At 39.4% G+C, this 14,929-nt stretch overlaps 1 pseudogene; it reads right to left on the bottom strand.

Moving 5' to 3' along the window:
- Positions 1-10,915: 10,915 nt before the first annotated feature.
- Positions 10,916-14,297, bottom strand: LOC129633852 (protocadherin beta-2-like; annotated as a pseudogene).
- Positions 14,298-14,929: the final 632 nt, after the last annotated feature.

Here is a 14,929-nt window from a genome sequence, read left to right as displayed (position 1 = left end):
AAACTAGATTTTGTTTACTTATTCCTACATGTTGACATAGAAATAGTGTTGCAAATTAGCTATTTTTGGTTTCTGTTGTCAATTCAACACAAATGAAATCTAGGTAATATTAACATCTATGTGTTACTACCATTGAACTAATACTATGTATTAGGAATACTATGTATTCCTTCCATTGAGCATGTCAGATAGTATTCTAAATATTTTATATCCATTAACTCATTTTATCCCCCAAACAGCCCTATAATGTGGGCACTCTTACTAGGCATATTTTATAGAAATCGAAGATACAGAAACTTAGTAACCTTCCCATAGTCACACACCGTTTGAAGTGGCAGCGCTAGGATTCAAATTGCTACAGTATGGCTCCAGAATCCATTCTCTGATCTACCTAACTGGAATTGGAGAAGTGAACAACTTTTTATAATTTAGATCCAAACTTCAGCCTTGCCTTGGGTAGATGGATATCATAGGTGAAATATATCTGTATTCAGATTTTCAGTTAATATAAGAATCTTTTAAATGGTTTTCTCTTTTGAGAGATAGGTATCAGCAAAAAGAGGTGCTTACACAACTTAGAAATTTGAAGGGAAACTAAGAGTGTTTTGTTGAGAGCATTAATTAGATTTTAAAAAACTAAGAATGACATGAATAATGAATTCCTTGTAGCCTTAAATGGAAAAATATTTATTCACAGGTCTTTTGAAATGTTATCCAAATGTAAAGTTAAAATCAAGAAAGGTGGTCTAAGATGACAGTCTAGCATTGAATCATGGATTATTCTGCCAAACTTAATCAGAAAAAAATTATTATATCTGCATGGAAGAGGCCTTAATGATAAAGAGAATGATCACCTGCAAAACCATTCCAGTCAGGAAAGCTGCATTATCCATTCTCAAGGATTCATACAACTTACACAATTGGTTGCCTGCCCAGGAGCACAATATTTAAAACATTTTTTTCCCATTCTGAATACACAAAGAGGAGAGATAGAAGAGTTAGAGGGATACTCTGGCAACTAAATACCAGTTTTAACTCCTCCATTGTAAAATACAGGCAGGAACTTTTAAATATCATTGAGGCAAAGACAAAAATCATTTTAAAGGAATTTGAATACAAAAAGTCCTAAAGTTCAAATGCTGAACAAAACTTTGAAGTTTTGAATAGTTTCACTTATTTTTTTTTTAAATGAGAGAATGTATTTTAAACTTTATGACTTGAGGACTGTTTTGTTTGTAAATTGAAGGGGTAAAGTACAGAGGTATATTAAACATTAATTGTTGAGAGGAGAGGTAAATTGGTGAAATAGATATTTTAACTAGTAATTTTAGTTACTAAAATCACACTTCAAATAGTATGCAGTTCAGTTCAGTTGCTCAGTCATGTCTGACTCTTTGCAACCCCATGGACTGCAGCACACCAGGCTTCCCAGTACATCACCAACTCCCAGAGCATGCTCAAACCCATGTCCATCGAGTCAGTGATGGCATCCAACCATCTCATCCTCTGTCATCCCCTTTCTCCTCCTGCCTTCGATCTTTCCCAGCCTCGGGGTCTTTTCCAATGAATCAGTTCTTCTCATCATGTGGCCAAAGTATTGGAGCTTCAGCTTCAGCATTATTCCTTCCACTGAATGTTTAGGACAATTTCCTTTAGGATTGACCAAGGGACTCTCAAGAATCTTCTCCAACACCACAATTAGAAAACATCAGTTCTTCGGCACTCAGCTTTCTTTATGGTCCAGCTCCATACATGACTCACATCCATACGTGACTACTGGAAAAACCATAGCTTTGACTGGATGGACCTTTGTTGGCAAAGTAAAGTCTCAGCTTTTTTATATGCTGTCTAGGTTGGAGAAGGAAATGGCAACCCACTCCAGTGTTCTTGCCTGGAGAATCCCAGGGACGGGGGAGCCTGGTGAGCTGCCGTCTATGGGGTCACGCAGAGTCGGACATAACTGAAGCGACTCAGCAGCAGCAGCAGGTTGGTCATAGCTTTTCTTCCAAGGAGCAAACATCTTACTCTCATGGCTTCAGTCATCATCTGCAAGTGATTTTGGAGCCCAAGAAATTAAAGTCTCTCACTGTTTCCATTGTTTCCCCATCTATTTGCCATAAAGTGATGGGACCAGATGCCATGATCTTCATTTTTTGAATGTTGAGTTTTAGGCCAGCTTTTTCACTCTCCTGTTTCATTTTCATCAAGAGGCTCTTTAGTTCCTCTTCATTTTCTGCCATAAGGGTGGTGTCATCTGCATATTTGAGGTTATTGATATTTCTCCCAGCAATCTTGATTCTGGCTTGTGCTTTATCCAGTCCGGGATTCCACATGATGTACTCTGCATGTAAGTTAAATAAACAGGGTGACAATATACAGCCTTGACATACTCCTTTCCCAGTTTTGAACCAGTCCGTTGTTCCATGTCAGTTTGAACTGTTGCTTCTTGACCTGCATACAGGTTTCTTAGGAGGCAGGTAAGGTGGTCTGGTATTCCCATCTCTTTAAGAGTTATCCTGAGTTTGTTGTGATCTATACAAAGGCTTTGGCGTAGTCAATAAAGCACATGTTTTTCTGGAACTCTCTTGCTCTTTCCATGGTCCAACGGATGTTGGCAATTTGATCTCTGGTTCCTCTGCCTTTTCTAAAACCAGCTTGAACATTTGGAAGTTCTTGGTTCACATCACGTACTGTTGAAGCCTAGTTTGGAGACTTTTGAGCATTACTTTGCTAGCATGTGAGATGAGTGCAATTGTGCAGTAGTTTGAACATTCTTTGGCATTGCCTTTGAGATTGGAATGAAAACTGCCTTTTCCAGTCCTGTGGCCACTGCTGAGTTTTCCAAATTTGTTGGCATGTTCAGTGCAGCACTTTCACAGCATCATCTTTTAGGATTTGAAATAGCTCAACTGGAATTCCGTCACCTCCACTAGCTTTGTTCGTAGTGATGCTTCCTAAGGCCCATTAGACTTCACACTCCAGGATGTCTGGCTGTAGTTGAGTGATGATCACACCCATGGTTATCTGGGTCATTTTTGTTTAGTTCTTCTGTGTATTCTTGCCACCTCTTCTTAATATCTTCTGCTTCTGTTAGGTCCATACCATTTCTGTCCTTTATTGTGCCCATCTTTGCATGAAATGTTCCCTCTCATTTTCCTGAAGAGGTCTCTAGTCTTTCCCACTCTATTGTTTTCCTCTATTTATTTGCATTTATCACTTAGGAAGTCTTAATTATTTGTCCTTGCTATTCTTTGGAACTCTGCATTCAGGTAGGTATCTTTCCTTTTCTCCTTTGCCTTTTGTTTCTCTTCTTTTTTCAGCTATTTGTAAGGCCTCCTTAGACAACCATTTTGCCTTTTGCATTTATTTTTCTTGGGGATGGTTTTGATCACTGCCTCCTTTACAGTATTACAAACCTCAATCCATAGTTCTTCAGGCACTCCGTCTATCAGATCTAATCCCTTGAATCTATTTCTCATTTCCACTCTATAATCATAAAGGATTGCATTTAGGTCATACTTGAATGGTCTAGTGGTTTTCCCTACTTTCTTCAATTTGAGCCTGAATTTGGCAATGAGAAGTTCATGATCTGAGCCACAGTCAGCTCCCAGTCTTGTTTTTGCTGACTGTATAGAGCGTCTTCATCTTCATCTGCAAAGAATATATCAATTTGATTTCGGTATTGACCATCTGGTGATGTCTATGTATAGAGTCATCTCTTTTGTTGTTGAAGGAGGGGGTTGGCTGTGACCAGTGTGTTCTCTTGGCAGAACTCTGTTAGCTTTTGCCCTGCTTCATTCCAAGGCCAAACTTGCCTGTTACTCCAGGTATCTCTTGACTTCCTAATTTTGCATTCCAGTCCCTATATGATGAAAAGGACATCTTTTTTGGGTGTTGGTTCTAGAAGGTCTTGTAGGTCTTCATAGAACCCTTTAACTTCATATTCTTTGGCATTAGTGGTTGGGGCATAGACTTGTAATACTGAATGGTTTGCCTTAGAAACAGAGATCATTCTGTCATTTTTGAGATTGTACCCAAGTACTGCATTTCAGACTCTTGTTGACTGTGAGGGCTACTCCATTTCTTCTAAGGGATTCTTGCCCACAGTAGTAGATGTAATGGTAATCTGAATTAAATTCACCCATTTTGATCCATTTAATTCACTGATTCCTAAAATAGTATTCCTCAAATAGTATTACTTCCAAATATTAAGCTAGCATTGATAATGTGTGTGTGTGAGCACGTGTGTGCTTAGTCGCTCAGTTGTGTCTGACCATTTGTGACTCCATGGACTGTAACCTGCCAAGCTCCTCTGTCCATGGAATTTTCCAGGCAAGAAAACTGGAGTGGGTTGCCATTTCCCTTTCCAGGGGATCTTCCCAAACCAGGGATCAAGCCTGTGGCTGTTGCATCTCCTGCACTGGTAGGCAGATTCTTTACTACTGAGCCACCTGGGAAGCCCAGTATTGATAATGGAATAATGGATTATTATAAATGGTTTGTGGATTTTACTAGAAAATTCTTATAAAAGGAATTATCTTTTGAAATTTTCTATTACATACATAGATAAATTAGATACATCAGCTTCCCATTCAAGTAAAATAACTGTAAAGCAAACAATACTGCTCACAGGTGATAACAAACTAAAATTTAGTATCTGCTATCCTTCCAAACTAAACCTAAAAGATGTTTTCAAAAATCACTCTAATTGAAATTCAAATTTAGAAAGGAGATATTTGAATAATTAGAGTGTTTGGCCTTAGAAGTTTGTGATGAAATCCAATAATTACCAATAATTCCTTGTATTACATACTAAATTAAAAAGTGTTTGTATGTTTAATATATCAAAATATTCTAATATTTGTCAGTTTTGGGGAGACCTTCCATTTTGTTGTTATTTTCCAGGATTGTTTTGGCTATTCTGGGTCCCTTGATTTCCAAGTGAATTTTACCTTCAATTTTCCAATTTTTGCAAAAAAAAAAAAATGCCTGCTGGATTTTTGATAGGGATTCAGTTGAATCTGTAAACCAATTTGGGCACATTTACCATCTTAACAATGTAAATCTTTCAACTCATGAACACTTTCCATTTACTTATATTTTCTTTAATTTCTTTCATTGATGTTTTGTAGTATTTGGCATACAAGTCTTGAACTTATTAAATTTATTTCTAAGTATTTTATTATTTCTGATGCTATTGTAAATGGAATTGCTTTTCTCATTTCATTCTGGCCTGTCCAATGCTAGTGTATAGAAATACTATTGATTTTTGTATATTGATCTTGTATCCTTTGCTGAATGCATCTATTAATTTTAGTGTTTTTTTTGTGTGTGTGGATTACTTAGGATTTTCTATATGTGTGATCATGTCACCTGCAGAGATACTTTTACTTCATTTCCAACCGGAATAATTTCATTTCTTGTCACATTGCTCTGGCTAGAAAGCTTTCAGTCTTTCTCCATTACATGTGAAGTTAGACTTTTATAGTTGCAGCTTATCACCTAGAGGATGGTCCCTATTACTTAGTATCATGAGTGTTTTTCAACCAACATTTCAATAAAATCCCACTTGGTTATGGTGTATATTCCTTTTTACATGTTGGTGGAGTCAGTTTGCTAATATTTTGTTGAGGATTTTTTGCATCTATATTTACACAGGATATTGGTATTTAATTTTCTTGTATTATCTTTGTCTGGTGCTGGCCTCATAGAATTAATTTGGAAGTGATCCCTGCTCCTTTTTTTTTTTTAAATTACAAGTTTGTGAAAGATTGGTGTTAATTCTTTAAATGTTCAGTAGGATTCACCAGTGAAGCCATCTGGTCCTGGGCTTTTTCTTTGTGGAAAGTTTTAAAATTACTGACTAAATCTTGTTGAATAGAATGAAAACTTCAGGAGGAAGAACTCCATTTCCCCATTTAAGGGGAAAAAACTCAAAATGACAATATTTAGAGAAGACAGTTTTAATTTTTGATAAACCTCTAACCTTTCTAGAAGTTGAGTTTTCATCAAAGTTTTTCCTCATGGACAGCCCATATTAATTGGAAATGATTGACTTCAAAAATGTGAACCCATTTACCTCTGATATTCGAGTCAGAAACTTCTCATATTAATAATTCTGGAACTAAGTCCCAGTGATGTTGACACCTCCAGAATGCTCAGAAGATGGCCTTATGAGCAGCAATTCACTGAAGGCTCCGTGTTCATCCTCTGCATTTCAGCATCATTGAATAGGAGCAAAGAGAATTGAGAGGAAGATGGCTGTCAAATCAGTGATCAAGAGAGTAGAACATGCGTTGACTGGAGTAAACTTTTATAGGTAGTTAAAGGAAGAGAAGGTAGGGCTGGGATAGATCCTAGATGGTTAAGCCTGACTATGCCAAATAGAAAGTGGCTTCTTCACAAGGTGGCTTGTGCCTTGCTGTGTCTGTTTTTTTAGGATCCTAGGTATGCCTCGGTACTCCATACTTACAGGTTGTTGGTCCACATGCTAAACATTAAGTACTTTAAATCTTTGAATCATTGATAAGATAGTCATGAGTTTTAGCTCAAGTCACCATCTAGAATTCTACCTTGTTCTACCTGGTACCAACTCAGTACACAATATAGGATTGCTCAGCAGTGGGTTTTGTCATCTAGCAAGCTGTGTGCACCATCCAGGACCACCATGGGTAGCACTGTTTCATGCATATTAATCAAGACTGTGTTTTCCCCCTGTAGGTAATTCTGATGTATCAATTATTTCAGTTACAACTCATTTTCCTCAAAATCAGCTTTACTCTATATCAACACACTCTGAAGATTGAAAAGTAAATGATATCTCCATGAGCTCTCATGTCTATCATCTTATCAGACCCCATGACAGCCAAGAAGCAGAGGGTGACAGTCCCTAAGATTTTGCTTCATAGAGCAAATGCAGAGCAGTACCACCCAAGGGAGACTGGGGTTCAACTCAAACACATCATTAAGTGTTGGCCAGAACTTCCACCCATGTCACAGAGTTGTCTTAATTAAGGCTTTCATTTATTTGTAGAGCCTGAGGTTATAACCACCTGAGCCTCCAAAAGTAGTACTGGTATGGGGGAGCCCTCCAATAGAATGCAAATTCTCAATAAAATATCACCAACTAACAAAGAATTACAGTGTGAAAAACAAACTTAAATAAAAGAAGGTACATATAAGAAACAGAGAGTGGAACAATATAGAAATAACTTCAAAGTAAAAGATATTTAATTTCCTTCAACAAAAAAGAAATGGTGATTGTAAAAAACATAACAAATTGTTGTGAAACCTGTAAAATAGAAATTTTTTTGGGGGGGGAAACTATAGTTACTTAAAAAATTCAGTATACTGGATAAATCTTAGGTTTGGGTCTAGCAAATTATCAAAATATCAAGAATAAAGAAAAATCTTAAAGGAGTTTACAGATAAAAGAATGCAAACAAGAGTGATATACTCTTCATCAACAGTTTGAATACCAGATTCTAGAAGAGAAGGAAAATTAGTTTACATTTAAAATATCATCAACTAAGCTATTGGCAAAGAATATGAGGATCAAACATAGAAATAACTCTGAATTATGACTAATATGTTGCCAGCTTTAAAACGTGTAAGTCTAAGAAGAAAAATGTAGTGGGATGTATTTTTTTAAAACTGTCAATATAAAGTCCAACTGAGGACTTTATAAAGTCCTCATTTACAAGGAAGCCATATTTAAGGATTAAGGAAGATTTTAAAAGTACAGTAAGTTACTTCACTATTTTTAATGAGTGATATTTGAATATAGTCTTTTAACAACTACATTAAAGTTTAAAGTTCATTTTCATCTCTTTGCTTTTCAGTGTTAAAAAAACTAGTTTAGAATATCAGTAAGAGATCAATCTGGAAATAATTCACTAATAAATTTTTCCATCCTCTTAGAAGAAAATTCTAGAAAAATTATGTAGAAAGTTATCACTTTTACCTCGTGCCAGACTTTCACTTGGGCTTCCCAGGTGGTACAGAGGTAAAGAATCTGCCAACACAGGGGACACAAGAGACATGGGTTTGATCTCTGAGTTGCGAAGAGCCCCTGGAGTAGGAAATTGCAACCCACCCCAGTATTTTTGCCTGGAAAATTCCATGGACAGAGGAGTCTGGCAGGCTACAGTGCATGAGGTTGCAAAAAGTCAGACAAAACTGTGTACATACACAGACTTTCACTTTAGGGGATTCCAAAAAGTAGTAATGATAGTATTATACATATAGTGCCTTTTGTCATGTACTTAATAAAATATCCAGATAAAGAAGTTTCTGTAAGTTTTCCTCAAAGGGTAAAAAGGTTCCCAGTAGCCAAGAAATAAAAGCAACTTTGAATCAACAGTAAGGTATAATTGTTAACGATCTTCAAATGTAGTCCACATGATCTTTTCTGAAGGCTTTACTAAATTCTGATCACTTTCTCAACAATATGTGAATTCAGTGCACCCATCAACTAAAATATTATTAGGCATCTATGCTTATTATTTCAGAGTCTAAATGACTCCTCAGTTATATAGTCTCTACAACTTGAGTCCCAAATCATATACCATATTTGCCAAAAAACAATGGGCCTCCCTATCTTCCACAGTTGAAAACTTCCCTGGATCTGACATGACCTGAGACTAAGCCAGCCAAATAAAGAGAAGTTTGATCAAAATTACCTTTTCTGTAATCTTTATGAAAACTCAGTTTATGAAAAGAAAAAAAAATCTGAGCAAGGAGCCTGATCCAGACATCTGTATAAAGTATTTAATGAGTGAAGGGAAATACTACCTCCTCTGATTATTAAGGATTCATGGATCTGATTCTCAGTTATATAAAATAACACCATTTTAATGTGATTATAACTTTACATGATTGAAGACATGTCATTAGGGCTTTTTATTTTTAGCTGTAATTGAAATAAAACACTATGTTCGTTTCAGGTATGACATAATGATTTGCTATTTGTGCATATTGCAAATGATCACATGACTGTAGTTAACATCTAGTTAACATTCTTTCTTTTTAGAATTTTCAAAATCTTTGAGAAATTTCTTTCTTCTAATCATGAATATTCAATTCCTGTTAAGTTCTATCGTTCTGGATGAGAAAATGTCTAGGAGGAGAAATTTTATATTTTCCTAATCAGATTATTGGGGAATAAATATTCTGTTACATAAGTTTTTTCTATTTCATTCAAAATAGACATAAAAATTGGTGTTTGGTTGTTTCCAGATTTTAGTCTTAGCTAATTTAGACTTTCATAGGGATATTGCTCTTTCATTAGAACTTCCCATTCTTCTAATCTTCTTTTTATTACTCTACAGGAACTATTGTAGAATGCTGATGTAGATGGGCAGTGTTTATCCCAGAAGGACTGTACCTAATTCTAAGTCATGTCAGGTTCAAATCAGAAAAAGGGAACTAAGAGAGGAAACAAAGAAAATATTTCCTTAATATATAACCATATAAACGCCAAATACATATTAATTTTTTAAAAGTAGGATTGGATGGAACATCACTTTTACTATAAAGCACTTAGTATGCATACATGTACTTCCTGAAAGCTGTGTTACATATACACAATGGAATACTACTCAGCTATTAAAAAGAACACATTTGAATCAGTTCTAATATGGTGGATGAAACTGGAGCTTATTAAACAGAATGAAGTAAGTCAGAAAAACACTAATACAGTATATTAACATGTATGTATATATGGAATTTAGAAAGATGGTAACAACAACCCTATATGTGAGACAGCAAAAGAGACATATAAAGAACAGACTTTTGGACTCTGTGGGACAAGGCAAGGGTGGGATGATTTGAGAGATTAACATTACCATATGTGTATATTGCCATATGTGAAATAGATCACCAGTCCAAGTTCCATGCATGAAACAGGGCACTCAAAGCTGGTGCACTGGGACAACCCAGAGGGATGGGATGGGGAGGGAGGTTGGGAGGGGGGTTCCAGATGGGAGGGACACATGTACAGCTGTGGCTGATTCAGGTCAATGTATGGAAAATACCACCACAGTATTGTAAAGTAATTAGCCTCCAATTAAATTTTTAAAAATGGCCCTCAGGTTGATAATATTTACATCTCAGAAGTTACAAAACAAATTGTCTTCCCATCAGATGCCTTACTAAATAATGTTTTTACACCAAATGGGAAAGCACAATCAGTTGTTCAAAAAGCCTTAGGTTTAAGTTTTTCAGTCATCCATCATAAACACTTGAGACAAATTAAGTAATCTGCCTTATTAACCTATATTTTTGTTCATTTCTGCCCAATATAAGCATATGTAATATTGAAATACTAATTGCAATTGTCAAAACAGAAAATTATAAGTTTTGATTACTAAACCTCTGGAAGACAATACACTTTAAAATAATACATTTTAAAGAAAACAGACTTTTACCTATACATTTCATTAACCACAGACAAAGATGCTTTAGGAGTATTATAAAATAATATTATCTGACTGTATTCAACAGGGTAAGTTGTAAGATTGGTGGTTCAGAACTCTACATTGCTTTGGATATAGAATTTGAAATGACTACCTTAAACCTATATGGAATCACCATTAAAACATAATGCATTTATTTTTAATCACCAATTAGAAAAAGTCATTAAGATCAGATTGAAAAAATAGCAGATGAAAAACGGAGAACATTCAAGGATTGACTAAATAGAAAGCAAAATCGATATATAAACAAAATATTGTATCAACTGAAGAGCCTTGATTTTTAAAAAAACATTCTGTCTTGTATCCTGCGTACGCCACTTGTCTCGCTGTAGCTCACTGAATCCAGGGTAGGCAAGGTGTGAACGGAGCGGGGAAGGTGGAAGAAGCTGAGAGGAGGCAAAGGAACCGTAGACATTCTTTATTCACCGTGCATTCAAGGTAGACATGCTTTACTCTCTTAATAGCCTACACAGCAGCAACTACAACTACTCAACTCGACTTGTCCCAAGAACTTAGGTGGTGCGTATATAGGGCATTGCGCCTGCGCGGTGCTATAAATGAGCTCAGCTGTAATATAACTAGGTATTTTTAAAAGCTGGGTGAGAGCCAGAGGCCGTGGGGGTGAGAGTCTGATCACCGCCATCTTAACCAATTTGCTCCTTCCCTACACATTGGTACTCAAAAAACTTTTTGATTCTAATGTTAATGAAACCTACGTCTATTCTTGGAATTGCAGGTCTGCGCTACTCCTGCCCAGTGTCTTGAACCAGACTACTAGCAAGAATCGGTTTCAAGAATTTAAACTCATTTAACCCCCAGCCTCCCGTCAAGCACACCTCGTACTGGTAGCTGTTGGACAGGGTCCCCGTGCCGCTGACGTCCACCAGGTGGCCTGGGGAGTGGGCCTTGGGCACCGGGCAGCGACCCGCCGAGGCCGCCCCGCCCCTCCTGCACAGCCGCACCGCCACGAACACCAGCACCGAGAAGAGGAAGAGCGACGACACCGACGCCAAGGCCACCACCAGGTAGACGGTGAGCGGGTCGGCCGGCGCCGCGGCCGCCGCTTCCGCTTCCGGGGCCGGCAGGTAGGGCTGCGAGAAGCCGTCCACCAGCCGCGGCTCGCCGTTGTCCTTGACCAGCACCACCAGCCGCTGCTTGGGCGCGTCGCGCTCGCTCAGCAGCCGCGCCGTGCGCACCTCGCCGTTGTGCGCCCACACGCCGAACAGCCCGGGCTCCGTGGCCTTGAGCAGCTGGTACGACAGCCAGGCGTTCTGGCCCGCGTCGCCGTCCACCGCCACCACCTTGGTCACCAGGTAGCCCGGCTCGGCCGCCCTGGGCACCAGCTCGGTGCAGGGCGCCGAGGCGTTCTGCAGCGGGTAGAGCACGAAGGGCGCGTTGTCGTTGGCGTCCGCCACGAGCACGCGCACCAGCGCCTGGCTGCTGAGCGCGGGCAAGCCGCGGTCGGTGGCGCCCACGTGGAACTCGAAGGCGCGCAGGGCCTCGTAGTCCAGGGACGTGAGGGCGCAGAGGTGGCCATTGTCGGGGTTGATGGACACGAGGGAGGCGAGGGGCACGAGCGGGTCGGGGGGCGGCAGCAGCGAGTAGGTGACCTGGGCATTGGCGCCCGCGTCTGTGTCTGTGGCGCTGACGCTGCCGATGTGCAGGGCGGGGCTGTTCTCGCGGAACCAGAGGGTGTAGGAGGTCTGGGTGAAGGCGGGGGCGTTGTCATTGACGTCGGACGCCAGCACGGTTATGTTGTGCTCGGTTTTCATTCTTGGGGGTTCCCATGTCAGTGACAGTGATTGTGATGTTATATTTGGATCTTGCTTCTCGGTCCAGGGCTGCGTTTGTGACTCAAGTATAAAAGTTTTTAACAGAGGGTTTAAGATTGAAAGGGAGATCCTCTTGGATGGAGCAAGCCGTCCTTCCGTTGTCCCGAGTCAGTGTCTGAAACGCTGAATACAGCAATTATGGTCTCCCGCAAATTTTCTAGGATTTCATTGAAAAGATATGGTCAGTTCCGGAGGGTTGTCATTCAAATCCATCACTTGAACAGGCACCACATAACTTCCAGAAAGGCCCCCACCATCTGTCGCCTGAATATTTAAAGTATAGGTCTGTATAGATTAGAAATCCAGTTCCCGTATTAAAAGGATTTTTCCGGATTTTGCATTTATTCGAAATATTCTGCAGATATCTTCAGGTGCTTGCGAAAATACATAAGATATTTCTCCACTGGTTCCAAGATCTAAATCTCTGGCAGAGATGATGGCAGCCTGGAATCCAATGGGGCAGTGTTCCAGGACTTGCACCTCATAGTGCAGCTGTGCAAACATGGGGGCATTATCACTCATGTCTAATCCGCAGTCCCAGACTTGGGTGGAATCCCGCCATCCAGTGCTGGGAGTGTTAATCTGATCTCAGGCTGTTCCTCTCGATCCAGTGCTTTGTCCAGCCCCGGCTGTGGTAATATTGTGCCCTTGGAACTGACTTGTAATTTAAGATGGAAGTGGGAATTGGGGCTGACTGTATAACTTGGAAACTGTTGATTCCTACATCTAAGTCCAGGGCACACGCTATCTGAAAAGTAGTTCCGGGAGTGATACTTTCTGAAATTTTCAAAATTATTTCTTTATCTAGGAAAACTGGGGAATGATCATTTATGCCCCGAATCCGTATCTCAGCCTGGAAAAACTGCAAGGGATTGTCTAGTAATATCTGGAAAGGTAGTACACAGGGTTCGATAAGTCCACACAGCTCCTCCTGGTCCTGTTTCTCATTTAACAACAAATCCTCGGTTTACCTTTCAAAATGCAAACGCTTTTTTTTTTTTTTTTTTCAATTCGAAAACAACCCTGGGGCCTGAGCAGCTAGATCATCTACCCCCAGTCCCAGGTCTTTCAATAGATTGGCCACAAAGGAGCCACTGTTCATTTCCTCAGCCACTGAATAATGCCTAGGCTCAGAACCAGCCTGAGTTATGCCCAGCAAAACAAGGAATGTCAAGACTTGCCTTTGTTTCAGAAAGCGCTCCATTCTCTCTCCTGCCTTCATTGCTTTCTGGTTTCCCAGACGACTTGACCCAGTTCGGATTCATGTTGTCGCTGATCTGTCTCCCAGTATCACTCAGATCCTTGGATAAATAGAGATGTCTAGGGCCCTGATTTCCCCGAGCAACTGCCTTAAAAAGTCTCCCCTTCCTGCTTGCTTCTTAAGCAGAACATCGCTAGAGGAGCATAGGCTGGTAGCGTGCTTTCTCTACTTCTAATGCTCCAGCGCCACCCCGCGTCCTTTCCGAGTGTTTATTTTCTGCACAATATTTAGGAAATCCCAGTCCTTTATTTTCAGACTGATGGTATTCAAATATTTTCAAGTAGTGTTTCTTAATGTACCAAAACAACAATAATTCCAGATTATCTAAAATCTAGTCCCTAATAATTTTTGTTAATTATCCTTTAATTATCCTTCCCCAATTTTCTTCCCGGAGTTGGTGATGGACAGGGAGGCCTGGCCTGCTGCAGTCCATGGGGTCACAAAGAGTTGGACACGACTGAGCGACTGAACTTTACTGAACTAAATAAGAATTCGTATTCACTGAATTCCTTTTACAAATGCACTTATTTTTTTAGCCACTTGATATAAGGAATATCATAGAAAATTTGTTTTTTTTTAATCAAGTTTCATGATTGTATTGGATGTTACATGTATTTATTCTGGAACGGTCCACTGTATTTTATTGATATTGAATATTTTGAAGTGTCCAGATCAGTTGTCTTGTAGGTAAATAAAAAGGTAAAAATAGGTAAGATATCAGTACTTGTTGACTATAAACGAACAATTATTTATGCGTCAGAACAAAAGAAGACACTAGTGAAGTTAGAGCAATAAAACAACTATAATGTTATTTGGAAAGGGGATGTTTTTCTCTACTTTTTACCCAGAGCTGAAAAAAAGAATGCCAAGGGCGATAGCTATCTCCACCTACTGTCTTGTTTTCAGCCTCAAAGAACCTAATTTGCTGCTGCTGCTGCTGAGTCACTTCAGTCATGTCCGACTCTGTGTGACCCCATAGGCGGCAGCCTACCAGGCTCCCCTGTCCCTGGGATTCTCCAGGCAAGAACACTGGAGTGGGTTGCCATTTCCTTCTCCAATGCATGGAAGTGAAAATGAAAGTGAAGACGCTCAGTCATGTCTGACTCCTAGTGATCCCATGGACTGCAGCCTACCAGGCTCCTCTGTCCATGGGATTTTCCAGGCAAGAGTACTGGAGTGGGCTGCCATTGCCTTCTCCGGAACCTAATTTAATTGGAGATAAAGTGATGTTAAAGAGATATATCTCTTGTCTCTCTGTCCTGCACTAGGTTGGCCGAGTATGGGAATTCTTTTTTTTTTTTTTTTTTACATTCAATGGAAAGAAAATTTTGGAAAGAAGGACCAAGGCATTTTCTTTTTAT

Source organism: Bubalus kerabau, chromosome 1 (genome assembly GCF_029407905.1).
Source record: "Bubalus kerabau isolate K-KA32 ecotype Philippines breed swamp buffalo chromosome 1, PCC_UOA_SB_1v2, whole genome shotgun sequence".
NCBI classification, from domain to species: domain Eukaryota; kingdom Metazoa; phylum Chordata; class Mammalia; order Artiodactyla; family Bovidae; genus Bubalus; species Bubalus kerabau.
The sequence above is the reverse complement of the archived record's forward strand: the minus strand, read 5'-3'. Positions and strand labels throughout refer to the sequence as shown.